Source organism: Papio anubis, chromosome 10 (genome assembly GCF_008728515.1).
Source record: "Papio anubis isolate 15944 chromosome 10, Panubis1.0, whole genome shotgun sequence".
Classification (NCBI taxonomy): domain Eukaryota; kingdom Metazoa; phylum Chordata; class Mammalia; order Primates; family Cercopithecidae; genus Papio; species Papio anubis.
The window spans coordinates 43308137-43335788 of record NC_044985.1 but is presented as its reverse complement, the minus strand read 5'-3'; the positions used below and the strand labels follow the sequence as shown (position 1 = coordinate 43335788).

The following is a 27652-nucleotide window of genomic DNA, read 5'->3' as shown; positions in this document are numbered from 1 at the left end:
AAAGACATGGAGAAACCTTAAACACATATTGCCAAGTGAAAGAATCCAATCTGAAAAAATTACATACTGTTTAATTCCAACTATATGACATTCTGCAAAAGGTAAATCTGTGGAGACAGTAAAAAGAGCAGTGGTCGTCAAGGGGTTCAGGGTGAGGTAGGGAGAGAGGGATAAATGGGTGTAACACATAATTTTTAGAATCATGAAACTATCCTGTATGATACTATATTGGTGGATACATGTCATTATGCATCTGTCAGAACTCATACAAAGCAACAGAAAGCATACCCCCAATGTAATCTGTAACTTCAGTTAATAATGTATCAGTATTGGCTCATCAGTTGTGACCAGTGTACCACAGTAATTCAAGATATTAATAACTGGGGAAGAGATTTGAGGGGTTATATGGGAACTCTCTGTACTTGCAACTTATTTTTCTGTAAAACTAAAGTTGCTTTAAAAAGCATATTAATTTTTAAAAGAATAATCAGAGACATCAGTAGCTACACACCGCATGAGAGACAAATTCTGAAGTTTAAGTCCAGGCAAGTTACTAAAAATAAATAAACAACACTTTCAGGAAAATAAAACAGAATTTAGAGTTGCTACATGCTCTCTAAAAGTCAAAACTACTAGATATGCAAAGATGAGACATGCTCTGGAAATAAAGCAATCAATAGAAATTGAATCTGAGTGGGCCCAGATGGTAGATTTTGCAAAGGACCTCAACACAGCTATTAGAAATACGCTGAAAAATTGTTTTAAACTTACATTCAAAGAACTAATGGAAAACATAATAACAGTGACTCAATGTAAAGGGGGAATCTAAATAGATAAATAGAATCTATAGAAAAGGAACCAAACAGAAATTCTAGAACTTAAAAGTAAGAGAACTGAAATGAAAAATTTACTTGATGGACTTAGCAGCAAATTGAAACACTCAGTAAACTTGAAGATCATTAAAAATTACCCAGTGAGATGAGATCATTAGAAATTATCCAATGCGATGTCAGGTAACCGTTATACATGTAATGGGCATCCTAGTATGAGAGTGAGGGGGGAGAAAAAATAATTGAAGAAATAATTAATGAGCACCTCCGAGTTTTGGTAGAAACTTGAGGTTCAAGAAGCTCAACAAATCCCATAAAGGAAAAACACTAAAGGACCACACCTGGAAACATTATCGTGAAAGTGCTGACAGCTAAAGACAAAAAGAAACTCTTGAAAGAAGCAAGAAAAAAACAACTCATCATGAACGGGGAAACAGCAATATGATTAATAGCTTACTGCTGTTGTCAGAAACAGTGATCTCCAGAAGACAATACAATGGCATATTTAAAGTCCTGGGGGTGGGTTTGTGGAGGCAACTGACAACAAAGAGTACTATATACTATAAAATTAACCTTCGGAAATGAAGGCGATATAAAGATGTTTCCAAGAAAATAAAAACTGAGAGATTTGGTTAATAACCAGCCTGTGCCACAAACACTACTTCAGATTTCTTCAGATTGAAAGAATGTGATACCTGATAGTAACTCATATCCAGAGGAAAGAATGAAGAGGACTGGTAAAAGTAAATTTGTGTGTAAAAGACTTTAAAATATTTTTTTCTATTTTCCTAATTTCTTCAAAAAACAAAGTGTTTAAAGCAGTAATTATGGCACTTTTTTGTTGAATGCATAACATATAATTGACATTAATAATGCTAAGGAGGGTGGTAGAAATGAAACATATAGGAGCAAATTTGTTAAAATAAGATTGTTTTAAAGTAGATTGTCATAAATTAGAGACTAATCGTATAATTCCTAAAGTAATGGACTGAAAAGAAGCTATATATACATGTGCGCGCACACACACATATATACACACACAAACATGTGTTTAGCATACTTGTTTAACATTAAAGATCATATAGGAGTAATGGAGAACAAAAAAGGACATAAAGGAAAAAAATAGCAAGATGGGAAATACAAATTCAACTATATCAGTAATTACAGTGAAGGTGAATGGACTTCAGGCAAATGGTAGAGATTTACATCCCTTTATTCCTATGCTACACTATTGTGGCTATATTCCATTTGCCCCTGCAAATTCACTATTCTTAGTCCACTTTGCTTTTTACCCTGGGAGCTAGATTTGTGTGAATTATATAGGTCCATATACTCGCTGCCGTTTGGTCAGTTTCCACCAATGAGGAGCCCTTGAAGAATATCAGGGAAAAGGAGGAGTATGCGGACAGTTATTTATTCCCCTGGCTCCCTTCCCATATGGGTACGTCAGGCTCACTATGTCTCTTATTGGCCATGGCCTTTTCTACACTATTCCTTCCTTCTGGCTACAGCAGCTAATTTTGCTCCCCATAAGGACAGTAAGAACTCCACTGATACTAGCCCTGTGTTATTGTACTGTTTCTTATGGTTCCCTTTCACCCTGTTTTATGAATACATAAACCCTTCTTGAATTATCCAAACTTGAAAGTGTGTATGTGTCCTAAGGAAACCTGGGCTGATATATATACCTGTAATTTTTACGTAGGATGTTTTTTTCACATTCCTTTATATTAGCCATCTTGTCCTTAAGTATTCTTCAAATATCCTTTGCATTTTTCTTTTTCATTCTGAGAAATATTTTAGTCTGTCTTTCACATCTTTCTTCACTTTTTTTTTCTTTTTTTTTGAGATAGACTTTTGCTCTTTTGCCCATGCTGGAGTGAAGTGGCGTGATCTCAGCTCACTGCAACGTCCACCCCACCAGGTGCAAGCAATTCTCCTGCCTCAGCCTCCCGAGTAGCTCGGATTATAGGCGCCTGCCACCACACATGGCTAATTTTTGTATTTTTAGTAGAGACAGGGTTTTGCCATGTTGGCCAGCCTGGTCTCAAACTCCTGACCTCAGGTAATCCACCTGCCTTGGCCTTCTTTCTTCACTTTTAATGTGACCGTAGTGCATGTTTAAATTATTTTGTTATTTTCCATTAGCTAATTCCTTACATTGTACTAATAGCCTTTGAATTCATGTTATCATTTTATTTTAATTCCTCTCTTTGACTTTCCTGTTGCATCTTCTTTGAAATAACCAAGCACATGAAACATAAATGTTTGTATTTTCCTCAGAGGAAACTACAGAATATATGCTATTTTACATGTCTTTTTATCTTTTATCTCGGCTCACTATAGCCTCTGCCTCCCAGGCTCAAGCGATTCTCCTCCTTCAGCCTCCCAAGTACAGTCATGCATTGCCTTGCCCAGCTAATTTTTGTATTTTTTTGTGGAGATGGGGTTTCACCATGTTGCCCAGGCTGGTCTTGAACCCCTGAGCTCAAGTGATACACCCATCTCGGCCTCCCAAAGTGCTGGAATTACAGGTGTGAGCCACCATGCCTGGCCTGTAGTTTCTTTTCAAAACATTCTTCTCCTTTTTTTTCTTTTTCTTTTTCTTTACTTCATTTTTTTCCTACATACTTAGCAAGTTCTTCTGGCATTTTTTTCAATAGAGAGCATTGAAGAAGAAAACTTAACACTTCCTCGCTTTCATATTACACTGCTAGCAAATTGTGCTCTTAGTGCTAACTTAGAAGGCAGATTTCTACCTTTCCCTGCAATACCTGTTCACATTTATCTTAAATGGATCTGTTAGCGCTTCTTGGGGTTTTTTTTTGTCTTGGTTTCTCTGTCTAAATTAGTCAGATCTCAGTTCACAATGCTTTGATAATATGTAATATATTCAAGCCTATCTTTCCATGTTTTGTCTACTACTAACATATATCATATATTTCAACCCTGTGCTCCTGCTGCTTTATGTGTTACATGCTGGGAATTATAAACTCTGTAGATACAACAGAGAAAAGCGGATGGTGGAAGCTTTGGCAGGCTTCTCATTCTGGTTTCCTCAGAGTATTACTCCGTGCAGTTGGGATACAGTTGTCTTTTTATTGATCAGTATATTACAACATGTAATGAGAGTTGAGTTCTTTTTCTGCCTGTGTTAGTCCAAGCTGTTCTTGTTGATAGAATGTATTTCTGATTGCATTCCCACTATTATAACAGGAAAAAATTCCACTAAGGTTTTGGCTTATTATTTGTTGTTTAAAGCTCCTGTACTCTTTTTTGGGGGTTAACTTCCAAGTCTACTTAATGCTTTTTTATATTCCAGTGAATCTTTTAAATGTGGAAGAATTTGAAGTTATCTAGTAGAATTTCCTATTTGATGAAGATATAGTACAGAGGTTAAATTAGTATTCCATAGGCTCAGCCAAATGTTGTAAGATACAAGTACATTTTCTGATTACTAGTCCATTACCCTTGCCATTGTTTCATGATAAATCTTTTATTATTTGAGTTTGTCAATAATTCCTTTAGAAGGAACACTAGTGTAGAAGTCAGCATATCTAGATTTTAGTGACAACTGTGTCAATAATTAGCTAAATTATTTTGAAGTCACTGAACCTTATTTGTAATTACATCATGTATCATATAAGCCAGAAGATCCAGATTTTCTTTAGGAACTTTTTCACTTGTAAAATTCAATTTCAAGTTGTTTTGATTTCTAGGATGCCAAGCAAAGACTATCTCAAGTTTCATTTAGAGGTACTAAGTAACATAAAACCTGTAAGATATGATTGTTTCCAACTCTTTGATATGTTCTATTAAAAGAATTATAGAATATCTGGGTCAGCTGCATATATGAGGCTAGGTATACATTTGAACAAATTCCCAAATAGTTTAATAGAAGAAATGTTGTAGAAATGATTTTTTAAAAGAATATTAATATAACGTGTTTATTGAATATTTGTTAGGTAAAATTCTTAAACAGAATTTTTAATAAAAAGGTGGTATAGGAGGTTAATTAAAAAGGACACTTGGAGCCAGGTGTCGTGGCTCACGCCTGTAATCCCAGCACTTTGGGAGGCTGAGGCGGGTGGAGCCCTTGAGGTCAGGAGTTCAAGACTAGCCTGGCCAACGTGGTGAAACCCCGTGTCTACCAAAAAGTATAAAAAATTAGCTGAGTGTTGTGGCATGTGCCTGTAATCCCAGCTACTTGGAAGGCCGAGGCAGGAGAATCACTTGAACCCGGGAGGCGGAGGTTGCAGTGAGCTGAGATGGCGCCCATGCCCTCCAGCCTGGGCAACAGAGTGAGACTCTGTCTCAAAAAAAAAAGAAAAAAAAAAAAAGGACACTTGGGCCAGGCACAGTGGCTCATGCCTGTAATTCCAGCACTTTAGGAGGCCAAGATGGGAAGATTGCTTGAACCTAGGAGGTTGAGACCAGTCTGGGCTACAGAGTGAGACTCCATCTCTACAAAAAAATAAGCTAGGCATAGTGGCACACACCTGTACTTCTAACTTCTTGGGAAGCTGAGGCAGGAGGATCACTTGACCCAGGAAGTCAGGACTGTTAGTAAATCGTGTTTGTACCACTCAACAATGCATGGAGCCTTTGGGCAAAAGAGCAAGATACTGTCTCAAAAAAAAAAAAAAGAAAAAGACTTCTTGCATGCTCAACATCATTAATTACAGGGAACTGCAAATCAGAACCACAATGAGATACCACTTTATGCCCACCAGAATGGCTGTCATCAAAATGATAGACAGTGGCCAGGTGCGGTGGCTCACACCTGTAATCCCAGCACTTTAGGAGGCCAAGGAGGGTGGATCACCTGAGGTCAGGAGTTTGAGACCAGCCTGGCCAACATGATGAAACCCTGTCTCTATTAAAAATACAAAATTAGCCAGATATTGTGGCGTGTACCTATAATCCCAGCTATTTGGGAGGGTGAGGCAGGAGATTCACTTGAACCTGGGAGGTAGAGATTGCAGTGAGCCAAGATCATGCCATTGCACTCCAGCCTGGACAACAAGAGCAAAATTCCATCTCAAAAAAAAAAAAAAAAAAAAGAGAGTAACAAGTGATGGTAAAGATGGAGAGAAATTAGCATCCCTGTACATTGCTGGGCAGAAAGTAAAATTGTATAGCCAGTTTGGAAAGCAGTCTGTCAGTTCCTCAGAAAATTATAGTTATTATATGACTCAGCAGTTTTACTTCCAGGTATATACCCAAAAGAGTGGAATAAATACATTTTCACACAAAAACATGTACATGAATGTTTATAGCAGTATTATTTATAATAGCTCAAAATTTGAAACAATTTAAATATTCACTAATAGATGAATGGAAAAAGAAAATGTGATCTATTCATATAATGAAATATTATTCAGCAATGAAACAGAATGAGGTATCAATAAATGCTATAATATGGATCAAACCTGAAAACTTATGCTATGTGAAAGGAGCTAGTCACAAAAGACCACGTATTTTATGGCTCCATTTATATAAAATATGTGGAATAGACAAATTCCACATATTTTTCAGGAACTGGGGGAAGAGAAGAGTCAGTAGTGATGGGTAATGGGTGTGGTGTATCTTTTGTGGGTGATGAAAATCTGTAGTGATGGTTGTACAAATTTGTGACTAAAAAACACTAAATTATATCTTTTAAAGGTGTAAGTTTTATGGTAAATGAATTATATTTCGATAATGTTTTAAAACCTCAAAAAATGATATCTTCCTGCCGATCCTGACATAGCTGACCCCACGAATGTACTCTTGAAAGCATAATAAATGAAAACCTACACTACTGCCAAAGATTACGATTGGCAGAAAAGTGGTTATGAGAATGTACAAGGTTTTTTCACTAACACTAAGGAGAGAGCTGGAATGAGAAAACACATAAATCACATACTTTTCCTCATAAAATAAAATCAGTTCTGATCCTTGAAAAAGAGATAAACTTTTTCCCCTACTATTAACTCCCCTTGATTGGAATGAGGTTTGTAATAATCAGAAGGCTCTATAGCCATCCCACTACTCGTTTTTGAGATGGCCATAATACTGTACCAACCCATTTCTATTTTTTTCTATATTCACAATGTAAGAGTAATGGTAAAATAAGTGCATTGCAATTCTTGGATATATGATTTCCCACATAAGTGAGGAAAGAAAGTACCTTGATAACATTTTGTGCTGGGGATTATAATCACAATTTTTTAAAGGAATTTTAAGGCTAGTTAATAAAAGGAATTTTTATCAATTAAATTAAAAATACACAAAAAGGATCTTATATTTCTAGATGAGATGGTGTAACTGGACAAAATTTAACCTGCTACCTGAAATAAAGAATAGGAAAATGTGAAACAAGGGGTTTTTAAGACATTGGGCACTGGGCAACAAAGGACATTGTTTGCTGAGAGACATTAATCAAACAAGGTTGGCCCTATTATTGTCTCAGCTTACTGCTGTGAGAGACTTTCCAGGCTCTGTCACAGAAAAGGGGAACAGAGGTAGCACTCAGAGACTCATGTCTTGAGGAGACATTGATGATAGTCTGTAGAGACCAAGGTTGCTAGATATCACAGGGTGCAGTACTGAAGTGGTGAGAGTCACTACAAGAACTCCAGAGATTTGCAGAAGATCCTTGTCATGTTTGCAGTAGAGTACTAATCAGTGTATGAATATGAGGGAGCTACCCAAGGTTAGGGAAAGAACCACTGAAAAGGTTTAGAAGACAGAAGAGTGTACGCAGTTCTCACAGGAATAGGAATAGTGCCTTTTGCCACCTATCAGAATAGAAAGCCTCACAATTTGTGGGGCATTGGGTACAGTGTTTTAAAAGATCTTGCATCAATAGTGTGGAATCCTTAGCCCTAAACTTAAATGCTCCCGTGGTTCTGTCTGACAAATCTTAAAAGCAAGACCTGAAAGGATTAAATCGTTTCCAATTTAACTGCAACCCAGAAAAAAAGCCCAGGAATCTTTATAGTAATACAAACATGTTCAGCACCTCAAAAGGTAAAATTCACAATATATGACACCCAGTAAAAAAACTAGCAGGCATGGAAACAACCAAAAAAACAAAAAACTAAAATTGTGAAATTGACAGATAAGGATACCAAAACTTCTTATAACTGTATTCTGTATGTAAGATAAAGCTGGAGAAAAGATCAAACATGTTAAGTAAAAAATGAATGATATAGAACAAATCCAAAACAAACTTCTAGTGCTGATAACTATAATGTCTGACATGGAAAACACAAGAGATGGGATTAACTAGAGGTCATATCTTGTAGAAGAAAAGATTGGTGAAGTTGAAGAAATTACAATAGAAAACATTCAAAGGAAGGCATAAAGAGAAAAATTAATTATTAAAAAATGAATAGAACATCACTAAGCTGTGGGACACCTTCATAAAAGTTGTGCATCACTCGTATTCAACTATATATATAGCATAATATATTTGTAATGGGACCCCTTTAAGGAAGGGAAGGCAGAAAAAAATACTTGAAGAAATCATGGCTGAGTTTTTCCAAATTTGATGATAGCTTTAAACCCAGAGACAGAAAAAACTCAAACCAAAAACCAAGAAACATGAAGAAAACTACATCAATGTAGGCCACCATCAAATTGTTCAAAAATAGTAATAAGAGAAAATCTTGAAAGCAGCCTGAGGAAAAAAAAGACACATGACCTATAGCAGGGGTCCCCAATCCCTGGGCCATGGACTGGTACCAGTCCTGGTCTGTGGCCTGTTAGGAACTGGGCCGCACAGCAGGAGGTGAGTGGTGGGCAAGAGAAGCTTCATCTGTATTTACAACCACTCCCCAACACTCATACTACCGCCTGAGCTCCACCTCCTGTCACATCAGTGGCAGCATTAGATTCTCATAGGAACACAAACCCTATTGTGAACTGTGCATGTGAGGGATCTAGGTTGTGTACTCCTTATGAGAATCTAATGCCTGATGATCTGTCAGCGTCTCCCATCACCCCCAGATGGGACCATCTAGTTGCAGGAAAACAAGCTCAGGGCTCCCCTGATTCTACATTATGGTGAGCTGTATAGGCCTTGTACCCAAAATGTATAAAGAACTCTCAAAGCTCAATAATAAGAAAACATATAACACAATTTTTTAAATGGCCAATAAGTTGAACAGACATTTCACCCAAAAAGGTAAAAGGATGGCAAATAAGCATATAAAAATGCTCAACATCATTAGTAATTAGAGAAATGCAAATTAACACCACAATCAGATAATACCACACACCTATTAGAATGACTACAATTTTAAAAAACAGACTACCCCCTCATTTTGGCTAGGGATGTGGGATATGTGGAGTACTTAGTCACTGTTGGTGGGAATGTAAAATGTTATAGCCACTTTGGTAAACAATTTGGCAGTTTTTAAAAAAATTAAATACATACCTACCATATGATCCAGCTATTCCACTCCTTAGTATATACCCAGGAAATGTAATGACATAAGTCTGCATAGAGTTTCTTATATAAACGTTCATAGCAACATGATTTATAATAGCTAAAAGGTAGAAAAAAATCTAAATGTTAACCCAAGAGTGTAGGTAAATAAAATCTGGTATCTGTATAATGAAATACAATTTAGCAATAAAAGAGAACAAACAATTTAAACATGCAAACTGGGTGAATCCGAAAATAATTATACTGAATGGAAGAAGCCAGACAAAAAAGAATACATAGTATATGATCTTATTTATATGAACTTCCCAAAATGCAAAGCAATCTATTGTGATTGAAAGCAAATCAGTCATTGCATGGGATCCATGGAGTTGGGTAACATGGAAGAATGAGAGGAAGCACTATAAAGGAGCAAGAGGGGCTGAACACGGTGGCTCACGCCTGTAATCCCAGCACTTTGGGAAGCCAAGGCAGGTGGATTAGTTGAGGTCAGGAGTTCAAGACCAACCTAAGCAACATGCTGAAACCCCATCTCTACTGAAAAAACAAAAATTAGGTGGGCATGGTGGCATGTGCCTGTAACCCCATCTACTTGGGAGGCTGAGGCAGGAGAATGTCTTGAACCTGGGAGGTGGAGGTTGCAGCGAGTCAAGATCATGCCACTGCACTCTAGCCTGGATGACAGAGTGAGACTCTTTCTCAAAAAAGAAATAAATAAACAAATAAATAAATAGTGGGGGAAGGTAAGAGGAAACTTCAGAAGTAAAGGATATATCCATAATCTTTACAATGTTAAGGTTTCCACGACTATATATGTGTGACAAAATGATCTAATTATGCATTTTAAGTATATGCAATTTGTTGTATGCAAATTACAGTAAGTTCTCACTTTGCATGGTTCCAGTATGCACAAATTTCAGTCATCATACTTTGGTTAAATCTCATCCATCCCCTAAAAACCTTTAAATTTACCACAGAATATTTATTATGAATAATTGCATAAAGTAAATTGTTTACTGCTAGCTCGAAGTCCACAAATCATTATAAATAACAGATGTCTGGCATGATCAGTGGCCTGTCACATTACTTTTTCAAAGTCATCTGGTGGTGATTTTTTAATTTTATTGGTCGTTGTTCAATTCATGCACAGACAGCAAAGCATGTAGTTGTGTTGTCTTCTTGTCTCACAGTGATAAATCTACATGACGTTTTACCAAAATGAATAATCAAGGGAATTGGCTGTGATAGTTAATTTTATGTATCAATTAATCTGGGCCATGGGGTGCTCAGGTATTTATTTGGTCAGTCATTATTCTGAGTGTGTCTCTGGCAGTGTTTTTATATGAAATGTACATTTGAATCAGTAGACTGAGTAAAGGAGATTGTTCTCCCTAATGTGGATGTGAATCAATTGAAGGCCTGAATAGAACAAAAACATTGATCCTACTGTAAGTAACAGGAAACACCTCCTGCCTAACTATTGAGCTAGGAAACTGGACTTTTCCTGCCTTCAGACTTGAACTGAAGCATTGGCTCTTCTTGGGTCTTGAGTCTGCCAGCTTTCAGACTTAAACCATTGTCTCTCCTGGATTTCCAATTTGCTGACTGTAGGCCTTGGTACTAATACATAATTGTATGAGCGAATTCCTTACAATAAATATCTTTATACATACATTCTTTTGGTTTTGTTTCTCTGGAGAATCCTGACTAATATAGATTTTGGATCCAAGATGTGGGGTTCTCCTGTAACAAATAACCTAAAATGTGGAAGTGGCTTTGGAACTCGGTAAGTGTAGTACCAAGTACCCAGTAAGTGGAACTGGGTAAGCTGGAAGTTTTGAGATGCATCCTAGAAATATATATGTTTAATGAATGATTGTGTAAGGGCTCAGAAGGAAAACAGCAGAGCAGGAGAGAAAGCTTCTATCTTTAAGAGAACACATAAATAATCATGAGCAGAATGTTAGAATGGTAGAAATATGTATGTTAAAGACCATTCTGGTAAGCTCTCAGGTATAAAAGAGGAACAGGTGGCAATCCTTGTTATAAAGGGGCAAAAATATTGTTTGAATTATGTTCTAGTATTTTGCAGCAAGTAGAATTTTTAAGCCAGGGGTCCCCAACCCCTGGGCTGCAGATTGGTATAAGTCCATGGCCTATTAGGAACTGGGCCACATAAGCAGGAGGTAAGCAGCAGTTGAGTGAGCATTACCACCCGAGCTCCACCTCCTGTCAGATCAGCAGTGGCATTAGATTCTCAGATGAGCGTGCACCTTATTGTGAACTGTGCATTGGAGGGATCTAGGTTGCACACTCCTTATGAGAATGTAACTAATGCCTGATGATCTGAGGTGGAACAGTTTCATCCTGAAACCATGGCACCCTCCCACCTCGCTCCATCTGTGGTAAAATTGTCTTCCACAAAACTGGTGCCTGGTGCCAAAAAGGTTAGGGACCACTATTTTAAGCAATGAAATTGGGTATTTAGCAGAAGTGATTTTTTAAAAAACTGTTTTTTAGAGACAGGGCTCTCTCTGTCATCCAGCCTGGATGGAGTACAATGGCACGATCATAGCTCACTGCAACATTTACCTCCCAGGCCCAAGTGATCCTCACACCTCAGCTTCCTGAGTAGCTGAGACTATAGGCGCATGCCACCATGCCCAGCTAATTTTATTATTTGTAGAGACAAGGTTTCACCATGTTGCCCAGGTCTCGAACTCCTGGGCTCAAGCAATCTACCTGCCTTGGGCTCTCAAAATGCAGGAATTACATGTGTGAGCCACTGTGCCTGGCCCAGAGGTGAGTTTTAAAGCCAAGTGTTGAAAATGCAGCATAGATTCTCCTTACTACTTATAGTAAAATATGAGAGGCAATAAATGAAGAAGGAATTATTAAAGAAAAAGTTATCAGAACATGGAGATTGGGAAAATTCTTAGCCTATCCATACTGCACAAAACTTGTTCTGAAGAGAACATGAAGGGTGGTATGGCTGAAGAACCACTTGATAAAGAAATCGTGGGTGTACCTCCTGAGTGTAATCGTCCATCTCAGAAGAAGCTAGGAATAGAAATGCAATTATAACAACAAAGACACTGCCAGTTTGAACTGAGGACAGAGAAAGGCAAGACAGAATGAAGGAAGGCATTCGGACTTCTTGAATTCTACCAGGCAGGAACGTAGAGCTGTTCAGCTGCAAATGTGCACTATTCTCAAAGAAAGGGAAGAGTAACACCAAAGGTGACTCAGAAATCATGAGTACTGCTACTACCAGCAGTAGCCTAAGGGTGTAAGACAGCTTCTTAGTTGGTTTCAGAGGGTAATGCTCTCATAGACAGCCACAGGTGCATGCAGGATCAGACCAAACAGCTGTTGGCATGATATTGCCATCCCAGTAGGCCTGGAAGGTGGGATATCAAGCCAAACACACTCATCTCCAGCCTTAAGATCTAGTGAAGTTTTTCTTACTAGGTTTTAGAGTTGCTGGGGACCTGCCATCACATTCTTCTTCCCTACTTCTCCCTTTTGGAATGGGAATGTCTATCCTATGCATAGCCCACCATTGTATTTTTAAAGCATATAGCTTATCTGGTTTTACAAGTTCACAGCTGGAGAAGAATTTTTCCTCAAGATGAATAGTACCTTGAGTCTCACCCATATCTGATTTAGATGATGCTTATTTAATCCTTTATTAAAAGAGATGTGGTCTTGCTCTGTCACCCACGCTGGAGTACAGTGGCATAATCATAGCTAACTGCAGCCTCTACTTCCTGGGGTCAAGAGAGCCTCCTGTCGCAGCCTCCTGTGTAGCTAGTAATACACGTGAGAGTCACTGCACCCAGGTTAGATAATATTTAAATGAGACTTGGGCTTTAGATGTTTGAGTTGATGCTTGAATGAATTAAGACTTTTTTTTTTTTTTTTGTGATGGAGTTTCACTCTTGTTGCCCAGGCTGGAGTGCAGTGATGCATTCTCCACTCACTGCACCCTCTGCCTCCTGAGTTCAAGCGATTCTTTTGCCTCAGCCTCCTGAGTAGCTGGGATTACAGGTGCCTGCCACCACACCTGGATAATTGGATAATTTTTTGTATTTTTAGTAGAGACGGTGTTTCACCATGTTGGCCTGGCTGGTCTCGAACTCCTGACCTCAGATCATCCACCTACCTTGGACTCCCAAAGTGCTGGGGTTATAGGCATGAGCCACCGCACCAGCCAAGTTAAAACTTGTTGTTGTTGTTGTTGTTGAGATAGAGTCTGGCTCTGTCTCCCAGGCTGGAGTGCAGTGGCGTGATCTCAGCTCACTGCAAGCTCCACCTCCCGGGTTCACACCATTCTCCTGCCTCAGCCTCCCGAGTAGATGGGACTAAAGGCGCCTGCCACCACACCTGCCACACCTGGCTAATTTTTTGTATTTTTAGTAGAGACAGGGTTTCACCCTGTTAACCAGGATGGTCTCAATCTGCTGACCTCGCGATCCGCCCGCCCTGCCTTCCAAAGTGTTGGGATTACAGGTGTGAGCCACTGCGCCCGGCCCAAGTTAAGACTTTTAAGGCATGTATTTTGCATATGAGAAGGATATGAATTACGGGGGACCAAGGATGGAATGTTAGGCTAAATATTTAGATCCTCTGAAAATTCATATGTTGAAGCTCTAAACTCCAATGTGGCTGTTTTTGGAAATTGAGCCTGTATGGTAAGTGAGATTGTAAGAATGAGGCTTGATCTGATAGGATTAGTGTTTTTATAAGGAGAGATGATAGAGAGCTCACTTTCTCCCTCTGCCATGTTAGGAAAGAGCAAGATGGTGGCTGCATATAAGCCAAGAGAAGAGGCTTCAGAATGAAACCAGCCTTACCATCACCTTGATCTTGGACTTAACCAGCTTTCAGAACTATAAGAAAAAAATTTTGTGGGTTAAACCACCCAGTGTATTGTATTTTGTTGTGGCAATCCAAGCAGACAAATATACTCACAACAATGAAAGTGAAGCAAACAAGTAAAATGTGATAATGCCATTAGTGATATTCAAGTCTATCATAAATTGAGTTATAGAAAAAATAGCTGATATGAAAATGTTGACATTGCTGTCATTCAAAAGGTTCTAGATATTAAGTCAGGAACTTAGTATTGGTGAAGTTATCAACATAAATGAGGAAAGTGATTGTGAGGAAAAGTATTAGAATGTCCCAAGGAAAGTGATACAGCAAAAAAGTTTCAAGATAACTCATGAGATACTTGATAATATTGGAAACACAAAGGATAAAATGATGGAACGTGATCCATACTTAGAAAGGAGTATGAAATTCACCAAGGCATAGAAAAGGTGAACATTCCCTACGTTAATTTATAGGAGAAGAAGGAAAGCACTGTTCATCCTAGGAACTCTTGATAGGGTTTTTAACAAAGATAAAACATTTTAATCTCATTTTTTAATGTTTTAAAATATTTCATACAAGATAAATATTGTAATCTTTTTTCATTTTTCTGTAATTTATTCCTACATTAGGAAAGTTTTCCATGTTTTGCCAAAAATTAGTAAAAGTCACAGGACGATTATAATTTCCCCCATTAATTATTAAGAATGTTTTGGCTGGGCACAATGGCTCACACCTATAATCCCAGCACTTTGGGAGGCCGAGGCAGGTGGATCACCTCAGGGCCAGTGGTTCGAGACCAGCCCAGCCAACATGATGAAACCCTGTCTGTACTAAAACTACAAAAATTAGCCAGGTGTGGTGGCTGGCACCTGTAATCCCAGCTACTTGAGAGGCTGAGACAGGAGAATCACTTGAACCCAGGAGGCAGAGGTTGCAGTGAGCCAAGATTGTGCCATTGCACTCCAGCCTAGGTGAAAGGGTGAGACTTTGTCTCAAAAAAAAAAAAGAAAAGGCAGGCGCGGTGGCTCAAGCCTCTAATCCCAGCACTTTGGGAGGCCGAGACGGGCGGATCACAAGGTCAGGAGATCGAGACCATCCTGGCTAACCCGGTGAAACCCCATCTCTACTAAAAATACAAAAAACTAGCCGGGCGAGGTGGCGGGCGCCTGTAGTCCCAGCTACTCGGGGGGCTGAGGCAGGAGAATGACGTAAACCCGGGAGGCGGAGCTTGCAGTGAGCTGAGATCCGGCCACTGCACTCCAGCCTGGGTGACAGAGCAAGACTCCGTCTCAAAACAAAAAAAAAAAAAGAAAAGAAAAAATAGAAATCAATCAATCTATGGAAAACATACTGTAGAACAAGAGAAACATTCTCATCAAAATTCAATGTGTATAACACTGAAAATTAAGTAGAAGAAAATCCACATTTTCAATTTCTGCTATAAAGTTAAAGAGTTAAAGACAGGCGTAGGAAATCACAAGGTTGATCTTAATAGAACTTGAGCAGAAAATGCTAACTAAAATAGAAAAATTTCAGAATTAGGCTGGGCATAGTGGCTCAGGCATGTAATCCCAGCACTTTAGGAGGCCAAGGAGGATGGATCACGAGGTCAGGAGATCGAGACCATCCTGGCTAACACAGTGAAACCCCTTCTGTACTAAAAATACAAAAAATTAGCTGGGTATGGTGGTGGGTGCCTGTAGTCCCAGCTACTCAGGAGGCTGAGGCAGGAGAATCACTTGAACCTGGGAGGCAGAGGTTCCAGTGAGCCGAGATCAGGCCACTGTACTCCAGCTTGGGTGAGAGAGCGAGACTCCATCTAAAAAAAAAAAAGAAAAATTTCAGAATTAGGTAAAAGGGAGTTGAATGATACAAGGAAAGATTCTGAGTAGATTAATTCTTCACTGATAGAATTATTTATGTCTGTATTAGAGGCAATATGTACCTAAATGTGCAGACATTGTGATACTGAGTTTACCTTGTGAGCAGAGGAGAAAAAAGGAAAAATATGAAAATAATATTTTATTTGAGAGATAACTAAGGTATGTTTATCATTTCAAAATAAGAACAATGTTGGGATGACTGGCTAGCCATATGTAGAAGATTGAAACTGGACTCCTTCCTTACACCATATACAAAAATCAACCGCAGATGGATTAAAGAATTAAATGTAAAATCCAAAACTATAAAAACCCTGGAAAACAACCTGGGCAATACTATTCAGGAGATAGGCACAGGAAAAGATTTCATGACCAGACTCCAAAAGCAATTGCAACAAAAGCAAAAATTGACAAATGGCATTTAATTAAACTGAAGAGCTTTTGCATAGCAAAAACAACTATCAACAGAGTAAACAGACTGCCTACAGAATGAGAGAACATTTTTGCCAACTATGCATCTAACAAAGTCTAAGATGCAGTGTCTATGAGGAAATTAAACAAATTTACAAGAAAAAGAAACCCCACTAAAAAGTGGGCAAAGGACATGAACAAACACTTTTCAAAAGAAGACATACATGTGCCCCACAATCATGTGGAAAAAAGCTTAACATCACAGGTAATTAGACAAATGCAAATCAAAACCACAATGAGATACTATCTAACACCAGTCAGACTAGCTATTATTAAAAAGTCAAAAAATAACAGATGCTGGTGAGGTTGTGGAGAAAAAGGAATGCTTTTACACTGTTAGTGGGAGTGTAAATTAGTTCAACCATTGTGGAAGACAGTGTGGCTATAAATCATTTCTTCTAAATTTTCCAATTTATTGGCATATAGTTGCTCCTGGTAGACACTTATGATCCTTTGAATTTCTGCAATATCATTTGTAATGTCTCCTTTTTCGTCTCTGATGTTATTTATTTGTTTTTTTTTCCTTTGTCTAAAGGTTTGTCAATTTTATTTTCTTCAAAAAACAATGTTTTTGTTTTGCTAATTATTTGTATTTTCTTCATTTCTATTTCATTTATTTCTTCTCTGAGCTTTATTATTTCTTTTCTTCTACTAATCTTGGATTTGATTTGTTATTGCTTTTCTAGTTCTTTTTTTTTTAATTATTTCATCCTGTCTTATGATGCTGAGCTTTTCCAGTTCTTTAAAATGCATCATTAGGTTATTTATTTGAAGTTTTTCTTCTTTTTGATGTAGGTACTTACAGCCATAAATTTCCTTCTTACAACTGCCTTCACTGTATTGCATAGGTTTTGATATGTTGTGTTTCCATTATTTGTTTCAAGAAAGCTTTCAATTTCCTACTTAATTTTTCATTGACACACTGGCCTTTCAAGAGCATATTGTTTAATTTTCATGTGTTTGTATAGTTTCCAAAATTCCTCTCGTTATGGAGTTCTGGTTTTATTCCATGTGGTTAGAGAATGTATTTGATATTATTTCAGGTTTCTTTTTTTAATATTTTAAGATTTGTTTTGTGACCTAATTTATGGTCTATCCTTGAGAATGATTCATATGCCGAGAAGAAGAATGTATATTCTGCAGCTGTTGCATGAAATGTTCTGTAAATAGCTATGAGGCCCATTTTTTTCTGTATAGCAGATTAAGTCTGATGTTTCTTTGTTGATCTTATGTCTGGGAGATCTGTCCAATGCTGAAAGTGGGATTTTGAATTCACTATTATTGTATTGGAATTTCTCTCTCCCTTTAGTTATAATATTTGCTTTATATATCTGGCTGCTCCATTGTTGGGTATATATGTATTTAGAATTATTATATCCTTTGCTGAATGAACCTTTCTGATTATGTAATGAACTTCTGTATCTCTTCTTACAGTTTTTGTTTTGAAATCTATTTTGTCTATTGTTGCGGGGAAATCAGGGACCCCGAACGGAGGGACCGGCTGAAGCCATGGCAGGAGAACATAAATTATGAAGATTTCATGGACATTTATTAGTTCCCCAAATTAATATTTTTATAATTTCTTACATCTGTCTTTACTGCAATCTCTGAACATAAATTGTGACGATTTCATGGACACTTATCACTTCTCCAATCAATTCCCTTGTGATTTCCTATGCCTGTCTTTTCTTTAATCTCTTAATCCCATCATCTTCATAAGCTGAGGAGGATATATGTTGCCTCAGGACCCTGTGATGATTGCGTTAACTGCACAAATTGTTTGTAGAGCATGTGTGTTTGAACAATATGAAATCTGGGCACCTTGAAAAAAGAACAGGATAACAGCAATGTTCAGGGAACAAGGGAAATAAGACTTTAAACTCTGACTGCCGGTGAGCTGGATGGAAGAGAGCCATATTTCTCTTCTTTCAAAAGCAAATAGGAGAAATATTGCTGAATTCTTTTTCTCAGCAAGGAACATCCCTGAGAAAGAGAATGTGCCCTGAGGGTAGGTCTATGAACGGCCCCTTTGGAGGCGGCTGTCTTTTACCGTCAAAGCCAAAGGGATGAAATAAGCCCCAGTCTCTTGTAGCGCTCCCAGGCTTATTAGGATGAGGAAATTCCCACCTAATAAATTTTGGTCAGACAGGTTGTCTGCTCTCAAACCCTGTCTCCTGATAAGATGTTATCAATGATAATGCGTGCCCAAAACTTCATTAGCAATTTTAATTTCACTCCATCCTGTGGTCCTGTGATCTTGCCCTGCCTCCACTTGCTTTGTGATATTCTATTACCTTGTGAATCATGTGATCTCTGTGATCCACACCCTATTCGTGCACTCCCTCCTGTTTTGAAAATCGCTAATAAAAACTTGCTGGTTTTACGGCTCAGAGAGCATCACGGAACTTGCCGATATGTGATGTCTCCCCCAGACACCCAGCTTTAAAAGTTCTCTCTTTTGTTCTCTTTCGCTTTGTTTCTCAAACCAACGGAGATGCTTAGGGAAATAGAAAAGAACCCACGTTAACTATCGGGGGTGGGTTCCCCCGATAGTCTATGTCAATATAGCTATTCCTGCTTTTTTTGGTTTCCATTGGCACCAAATGAATGTGTTTTTCCATCCCTTTATTTTCAGTCTATGTGTATCTTTATGGGTGAAGTGTGTTTCCTATAGGCAACAAATCACTGGGTCTTATTTTTTTTAATCCATTCACCTACTCTGTGTCTTTTGATTGGAGAGTTTAGTCTATTTATATTTGTGTTATTATTGATAAGTAGGGACTAACTCCTACCACTTTGCTACTTGTTTTCTGGTTTGTTTGTTTATTTGTTTTGTGGTCTTCTCCTCCTCCTCTCCTTCCTTCCTGTCTTCCTTTTAGTTAATTTGATTTTTTTCTAGTGGTACGATTTAATTTATTTTTATTTTGTGTGCATCCATTGTTTGTTTTTTGATTTTAGAGTACTATGAAACTTGCAAATACTACCTTACAACCCACTATTTTAAACTGATGACAACTTAACACTGCTTGCATAAACAAATATGAGAGAAAAAACTAATAAAGCAATATACTTTAAGTTCATCTCCCTGCTTTTTAACTTTTTATGGTTTCTCCTTGTTTCATTGTAACTGTCTATGTCTAGAAACGTTTTTGTAGTTATTATTTTTGACTGTTTATCATTTAGTCTTTCTACTTAAGAGTAATTTACATACCACAATTACAGTGTTATACTGTCCTGGGTTTTTTAAATGTGCTTACCATTACCAGTGTTTTTTAACTTCAGACGATTTCTTCTTGCTTATTAATGTCCTTTTCTTTCAGATTGAGGAAATCCCTTTAAGATTTCTTGTAGGACAAGTCTGGTCTTGATGAAAGCCCTCAGCTTTTGTTTGTCTGGGAACATCTTTATTTGTCCTTCTTGATTTGAAGAATATTTTTGCTGGATATAGTATGCTAGGGTAAAAGTGTTTTTTTGCTCTGTGTGTGTGTGTGTGTGTGTGTGTGTGTGTGTTTTCCCAGCACTTTAAATATGTTATGCTACTCTCTCCTGGCCTATAAGTTTCCATTGAAAAGTCTGCTGCCAGACATATTGGAGCTCCATTGTATGCTGTTTATTTTTTTTATCTTGCTGCTGTTAGAATCTTTTATTTATTCTTGACCTTTGGGAGTTTGATTACTAAATTTCTTGAGATAGTCTTCTTTGGATTAAATCTGCTCGGTGTTCTGTAACCTTCTTGTACTTGAATGTTGATGTCTTTAAGTTTGGAAATTTTTTTGACATCCCTATGAATAAAGTTTCTACCCCTATCTCTTTCTCTACCTCCTCTTTAAGGCCAGTAACTCTTAGATTTGCCCTTTTGATGCTATTTTCTAGATCTTGTAGGCATACCTCATTGTATTTTTATTTTTTTCTTTTGTCTCCTCTGATTTTGTATTTTTAAATAACTTGTCTTCAAGCTCACTCATTTTTTTTCTGCTTAATCAAGTCTGCTATTAAAAAGCTCTGATGCATTCTTCAGCATGTCAACTGCATTTTCAACTCTAGAATTTCTGCTTGATTCTTTTAAATTATTTTAATTTCTCCGTTAAACTTATCTGTTAGAATTCTGAATGCCTACTCTGTGTTATCTTGAATTTTTTTGAAGTTTCCTCACAACAGCTATTCTGAATTCATTGTCTGAAAGGTCATATATCTCTTTTTTTCCAGGATTGTTCCTATTTAGTTCATTTGGTGAGGTCATGTTTTCCTAGATGATGTTGATGCTTATAGATGTTCATCAATGTCTGGACATTGAAGAGTTAGGTATTTATTGTAGTCTCCACAGTCTGGGCTTGTTTGTGCCTGTCGTTCTTGAGAAGTCTTTCTAGGTATTCAAAGGGACTTGGGCCTCAAGCCCAATAATGCTGTGGTTTTTGTGGACTCATGCCTAAGGTATCACCTTGGTGGTCGTAGATAAGAGCCAGAATTCTCTGGATTACCACACAGAGAATTGTTCTTTTTTCTTACTTTCTTCCAAACAAACAGAGTCTCTCTCTGTGTGTGCTGAATCACCTGGAACTGGGGGTATGGTGATGCGAGTGCCCTTGTAGCTACCACTACTCTTACTGCAGTGGGTCAGACCTAAAGCCAGCACAGCAATGGGCCTTGCCCAAGGAGCTTTCCTTCAGGGTGGCGAGTTCCTCCAGGTCCCCGGAGATGCTGTCTGGGAGCCAGGGATTGGAGTCAAAAACTTTAGAAATTTACAGTCAGGTGTGGTGGCTCACACATGTAATCCTAACAATTTGGGAGGCTGAGGTAGATGGACTGCTTGAGCTCACAAGTTCAAGACCAGTGTAGGCAACATGGTGAAACCCTGTCTCTACAGAAAAATAGAAAAAAAATTCCTCTGGCATGGTAGTGGGCACCTGTAGTCCCAGCTACTTGAGAGGCTGAGGTGGGAGAATTGCTTGAGCCTGGGAGGTTGAGGCTGCAGTGAGCTGTGTTCATGCCACTGCACTCCAGCCTAGGTGACAGAGGGTCTCTAAAAAAATAAAAATAAAAAGCCTTAGCAATTTACCTGATGTTTTATTTTACTGTGGCTAAGCTAGCACTCAAACCACAATATAGAAGCCTTCCGCAGTGTTTCCTCTCCTTTCCACAGGCAGAGGAGCTTCTCCTTGTGGCCAGCACCAACACCAGTCCTTTGCGGGTTCTGCCAGGCCACAGCTGATGTTCAGTTCAAGCCCAAGGACTCTTTTATCAGCTTGTGGTGAAAGCTGCCAGGCCTGGGACTCACCCTCAGGACAGTGGGCTCCCCTCTGGCCCTGGGCAAGTCCAGAAATTCTTTTCAAGAGCCTAGGCCTGGACGTAGGGACCCTTAGAGCCTGCTTGTTGCTCTACCCCACTGTGTACAAGCTGGTACCTAAGATTACAAGACAAAGTCCCCTTTACTTTTTCCTCTACTTTTTTCAAACAGAAGGAGTCTGCCACCATAGCCACCACAGCTGGGAATGTGCTGGGTCCCACCTGAAGCTAGTACATCTCAGAGCCCAAGGCCCAGTGTGTACTCCCCAGGTATTGCTGCTGGTTATTCAGGGCCCAATGACTCTTTAGTCAGCAGGTGATGAATCTTCCCAGGACTGGGTCCTTCCCTTGAAGGTAGTGGATTTCCTTTTGTATGTCTAAAAATGTCATCTGGAAGCTGGTGCCTGGAGTAGGGGCCTCACAACTCTGCCCAGTGCCCTATCCTATTGTGATTGAGCTGGTTTCCAATATGCAAGGCCAAGTCCTCTTTATTACTCTTAGCTCTCCTTAAGCAAAAGGAGGGAGGTCTCTTTCATTACTACAAGCTAGACTGCCTGGATTGGGAGAGGGATGGCATAAGCACTCCTATAGCCACCCCAACTAGTATCTTCCTAGGTCACATGCCACCATAGTTCACCGGCTCTAAGCCCAGCCTAGCATTAGGATTTGCCTAGGAATTGCAGTCCTTGTGTCCTAGACTGTCTTTCAAGTTTACCTAGGACCCCAGAGCACTTCAGCCCACAGTGGTGAGGCTTGTCGAGAAACTCAAGTGCTGACCACCGCGATGAGTGATTTCCCTCTGTCTAGTTCTGATCCAAATGCTGTAGTCCAAAAGCCCCCTCCATGCACAGGTGCCAGCTAAGCCCAGCACAGCTTTGTTCTCTGCTATGACAGGGCATCACTGAGTTTAGCGTAAGTCTCCCAGGAGCTGCATTCTCCCTCCCCACAGTGGTGAGAGTTTCTCTCCATGCAGCACAACTACAGTCAGGAGGTGGGAGCAGGGAGGCAGTGGCAATTCAAGACCATCTCTCCTGCCCTCCTCAATGCTTCTTTCAGGAATATGAAGTTAAAGCCAGGTACTGTGATTGCTAACCTTACTTTTGGTTTTGTGATGGTGATTTTCTGTGTGCAGATAGTTATTAAAATTTGGTGTTCCATTTGGGGGTTGAGCAGTGTAGGCTTCTATTCTGCCACCATGCTCTGCCCCGTTACCCATGTTATGTTTTTGTATTTGTTTTGTTTTATTTTGTTTGAGATGGAGTCTTGTTCTGTCACCTAGGCTGGAGTGCAGTGGTATGAACATGGTTCACTGCTGCCTTGACCTCCCAGGCTTAAGCAATCCTCCCACTTCAGCCTCCCTAGTATCTGAGACTGCAGGCATGTGCCACCACACCTGGCTATTTTAAAAATTTTTTTATAGAAACAGGGTCTCCCTATGTTGCCAAGGACTTTATGTTTTAAAGAGTAAGATATCTCTTGATTATCAGCTTTGCCATTTGTATTATTATCTAAACAATGCTTTAGATATTCACATGGTTTCAATTAAGCATCTTTTCAATTAGGAAAAGAGACTCCTTTTTAAAGCTGGTAAAAAGAAGCTACAGAAATGTCCTCCTATGATACCTAAAAATATGCACTATAACAGTGTTAAAAAGGGGAAGGGTAGAATAGCAGAACCAGACAAGAAAAAAAAGAAGAAACAAATTATTCACCAGCAGCAACCAGAAATAACAAACAGGATAGAATTTCATCATACATTTCAAAAGATGATAGCTGAGGAAAGAAATAGGAAATTTCCTGAAGCATAGTATGGCGCCCAGCGCCACATCTGCTCTCAAAAAACCGTGACCTTGAGACACATCATTAATATACCTAAAATAGTAGAGGAATAGATTCATGGAGTTTTTGTTTTGGGGTCTGGTTTTTTTTTTTTTTTTACATTTTTCTTTCTCTTACTCTGTGAAAGTAGAAACAGCTGCTGAGAAGAGATGACTAAAAGCTGAACAGTGAAGAATTAATACTGATTTATTGGCAGAAGCAGAAGCTTCAGGACTCTTGAATTGAGGGAATGATCTAAATTCCAAGGATTATCTCTCAGTGAGAACAAGGTATGTTCCCTTTTCTGAGTAGATAGGGTAAACCTCCCAGAAAATCTCATACAACTGAATCCCATTCCTCTACCCAAAGCTGCACATTAAAGTTGCCACACAATTCCAGCGGACATGTCTTCTTTCTATTCCTCGACTGTAGCCACACTAAACTGCTCATGGTATGGCCATTTTTCTTTGCTATTTGAAAAAGTCCTGTTTGTAGCACCTTGTAGCCATGTGACTTCTGCCATTTGTTTTGTTTCTCCAAAGATAATTTGCCTCTCTTTGGATTGTCTCTTCATTAAATATATGGAGGGAAAAAGAGAGACGTTTTAAAAAGTAATTTTAAGTCATTCAGGTTAGGGATATTTTAAAGTCATTGACTATCTTTTAAACAAAACTCAGTGACATTTTCCGTAAACATTGCTGGTAAAACAGTAAACACTTTCCACAATAAGCAGAAAATAATGCTTTTTAGTATTTTTGTCTTCAAAGGTGGAGAAGAAACTAAAGCTAAGGAAGTTATTCAGTATTGCACTCCTCAGAGTAAAATCCGACATAAAACCACACAGTTGGTAAATTCATTAAACCAGCAGCAAAATAATATTTTGTCTATATTGAAGGCAAAAATCAACTCGTCAAAACTCTTTATACACGTGATACTTTTGGACATTATAATATTAACAATATATAATATGAAAGCACAGTTATTCTAACATGTGCATGCTAATGAATAATTACCATTACAGTTGGATGCAGATTTTCTATGTGAAGGGTATGAGCAAATCTTTGATCTGTATGCAGTTCATATTGGGGGGAAGTACTTGACAACTTGTTCCTTTCGTATTGAAAATTCATGCAAAAAGGGGATGAGATTTTTAAAAATTGACTTGTGATTATTTTGTGAGTCAAAAAAGTTTTCTAAAAATGATGTGTTGAGATCAGTATTAACAGAGCAGCAGCTAAGGAACAAGAAAGATCACCATTACATTAGTTAAAGAAATTGCGCTAGAATATTCTCACACTGCTATTCCTAGAACATAATTGTCTATAAATGTGAACTCTGATATTGCTTCTCTTATTAAAGGTAATAGTGAAAATTGTACTCGTTATTGAATTTTGGTCCTTGTGTATGTATTTTTTAGAATACAGTGAAAATATGGCTGGGCACGGTGTCTCACACCTGTAATCCCAGCACTTTGGGAGCCCGAGGTGGTTGGATCACCTGAGGTCAGGAGTTCAAAACCAGACTGGCCAACATGCCAAAACCTCATCTCTACTACATATACAAAAATAAGCTGGACATGGTGGTATGTTCCTGTAATTCCAGCTACTCAGGAGGCTGAGGCACAAGAATTGCTTAAACCTGGGAAGCAGAGCCGAGATCATGCCACTGCACTCCCGCCTGGGTGACGGAGTAAGACTCTACCTAAAAAAAAAAAAAAAAAAAAAAAAAAGAATACAGTGAAAATAAATAGGCAGTGAATATAAAACTCTGGTTTCCAACCTGAAAGATACTGGCTGTCAAGAGAGAAGGTAGTCATGAATTTTTAAAATCAGATATGAGATAACATTTCCTCGTGGCCCTAAAAAAGACGATTTTAGTGATTTCAGGGAGCTTTCCCAAATGGCGTGTGGTAGTACCATGAATAGCTTGAAACTGTCCTGCAGGGCTAAACTATTATGAATTTTAATGCTGAAGATAATATGTGAGGACAACCTATGATGCAAACATGGTTTAATCACTGTCAGGTGGCTTCTTTAACACACTGAGAATATGTATTCTCCTTCCCCTGTCTCCACCCAGAAAAAGTAGTCATTCCTTACTGAGTAAATTGTGTACTCATTTTACTTTGAATATTTATATTAGAGTAATTATCACATTGTATCAGATACTTTGGGGTTATTGTTAACATTCAAATTGTCTCATCTTTGGCCAATGGGAGCCACCTCATATTGGACCCTTCAGATTGGCTACCAAGTCCTTTTGACATGACACCAATAATCTTTCATAATTTCCATGCTTACTGGTGTGACAGGTATTCTAAGCTCATTTTTTTTTTTTTTTTTGAGACGGAGTCTCACTCTGTCGCCCAGGCTGGAGTGCCTAAGCTCATTTTTTAATATTTCTTGACCCAAATGTGGAGTCAGCCATTGCTTCATGGAATTTTTTAGGGGCAGTTGATGTATAGAGACCATAATCTGTATACTGTGGGTGTGTGCTCGTTGCTATACACTGGTCCCTGTTTTTAGGTATTTACAGTATGCAAGTAAGAAATATGTATTTTTAAGTATAAAATATATAATAAGTTCATTCTAACACATACATTTTAAATTCAGCATCACAGAGTTTTTATGCAACTCAAAAATTAATTTCCCAAAAACACCAGCGTATTCATTCTTTTCTTTTTATTTATTTATTCATTTATTTTTTGACAGGGCCTTGCTCTGTTGCCCAGGCTGGAATGCAGTGGCACAATCATGACTCACTGTAGTTTTGACCTCCTGGGCTCAAGCAGTCCTTCCACCTCAACCTCCTGAGTACCTGGGACTACAAGTGTGTACCACCATGCCCGGGTAATATTTAAAATTGTTTGTAAAGTTGGAGTTTCACCACGTTGCCCAGGCTGGTCTCTAACTCCTGGGCTCAAACAATCCTCCTACTTAGGCCTCTCAAAATGTTGGGATTATACACTGTGAGCCACTGGGCCTGGCCATTTGCTTTTTCTCAGACTGTGCGTGCAACAATGTCACAATAACACCACCAATAACAGCCTAAGAATATGGTTCCTGATAATTTCAGTTGCTGTTTTGTCTTGTTGCTTTGAATACTATATACTGTTAAATTAGTGTGTTTTTAGCTGTTGTGTTTTAAAGTCACTTGGAATAATTCTCTATGGTTATGCCACCAACTTCACATACAAGTAAGTTCATTTATTTATTTGGGTTTCACTTTTATGGGATTCTATTTTTTTTTTTGGTTTTTGTGAGATGCAATCTCACTCTGTTGCCCAGGCTTTTAGTGGTGTGGTCATAGCCCACTGCAGCCTTGAACTCCTGGGCTCAAGCAATCCTCCTGCCTTGGCCTCCCAAAGCACTGGGATTACAGATGCAAGGTAGTGCACCTGGCCTGCTTTTTAACTTTCTTTCTGTTTTATAGTAATGTAAATGACTTTATATGGTCCCAAATTCATATCTACAATACAGGTTTTATGAGATACCCACATACTGTACTGTTTCTATTTTTACTACTCTGCTCTCTTCCTCCTTTTAGGTAACCATTTTTTTTAAGGTTTTATCCTTTCAATTAAAAAATAAGTAAATATTTAGATGAATGGTGACATACTATACTACGTTTTTCTCCAACTTGCTTTCTTCACTTAACAATAAATACTGGAATTCACTGTAAAGTGCTTCATACTGTATATGTCCCTCATGCTTTTTAATTTTTATTTCTTTATATTTTATTTTTTATTATACTATAAGTTCTGGGGTACATGTGCAGAATGTGCAGGTTTGTTACATAGGTATAAAAATGCCATGGTGGTTCGCTGCACTCATCAACCCATCATCTACATTAGGTATTTCTCCTAATGCTATCGCTCCCCTAGCCCCCCACCCCCCCAACAGGCCCCATTGTGTGATATTCCCCTCGCTGTGTCCATGTTTTCTCATCTCCCACTTAGCTCCCACTTATGAGTGAGATCAGTCAGTGTTTGGTTTTCTGTTCTTGTGTTAGTTTGCTGAGAATGATGGTTTCCAGCTTCATCCATGTCCCTGCAAAGG

At 38.5% G+C, this 27652-nt stretch overlaps 1 protein-coding gene across 29 annotated transcripts in view; it reads left to right on the top strand.

Annotated features, from left to right (window-relative positions):
- Positions 1 to 27652, top strand: part of BAZ2B (bromodomain adjacent to zinc finger domain 2B) — a 407614-nt gene that overhangs the window by 52731 nt on the left and 327231 nt on the right. For 26 of the 29 annotated variants that reach the window (XR_004176705.1, XM_031651777.1, XM_031651781.1 and 23 more), the window contains one exon: positions 23746 to 23884. The exons of 2 other annotated variants lie outside the window; for them this stretch is intronic. The gene's annotated coding sequence lies outside the window, so the exon portion shown is untranslated. Of the gene's footprint in view, positions 1 to 23742; positions 23885 to 27652 lie in introns of all 29 variants that reach the window. One more of the 29 variants, XM_031651772.1, reaches the window with a different exon arrangement.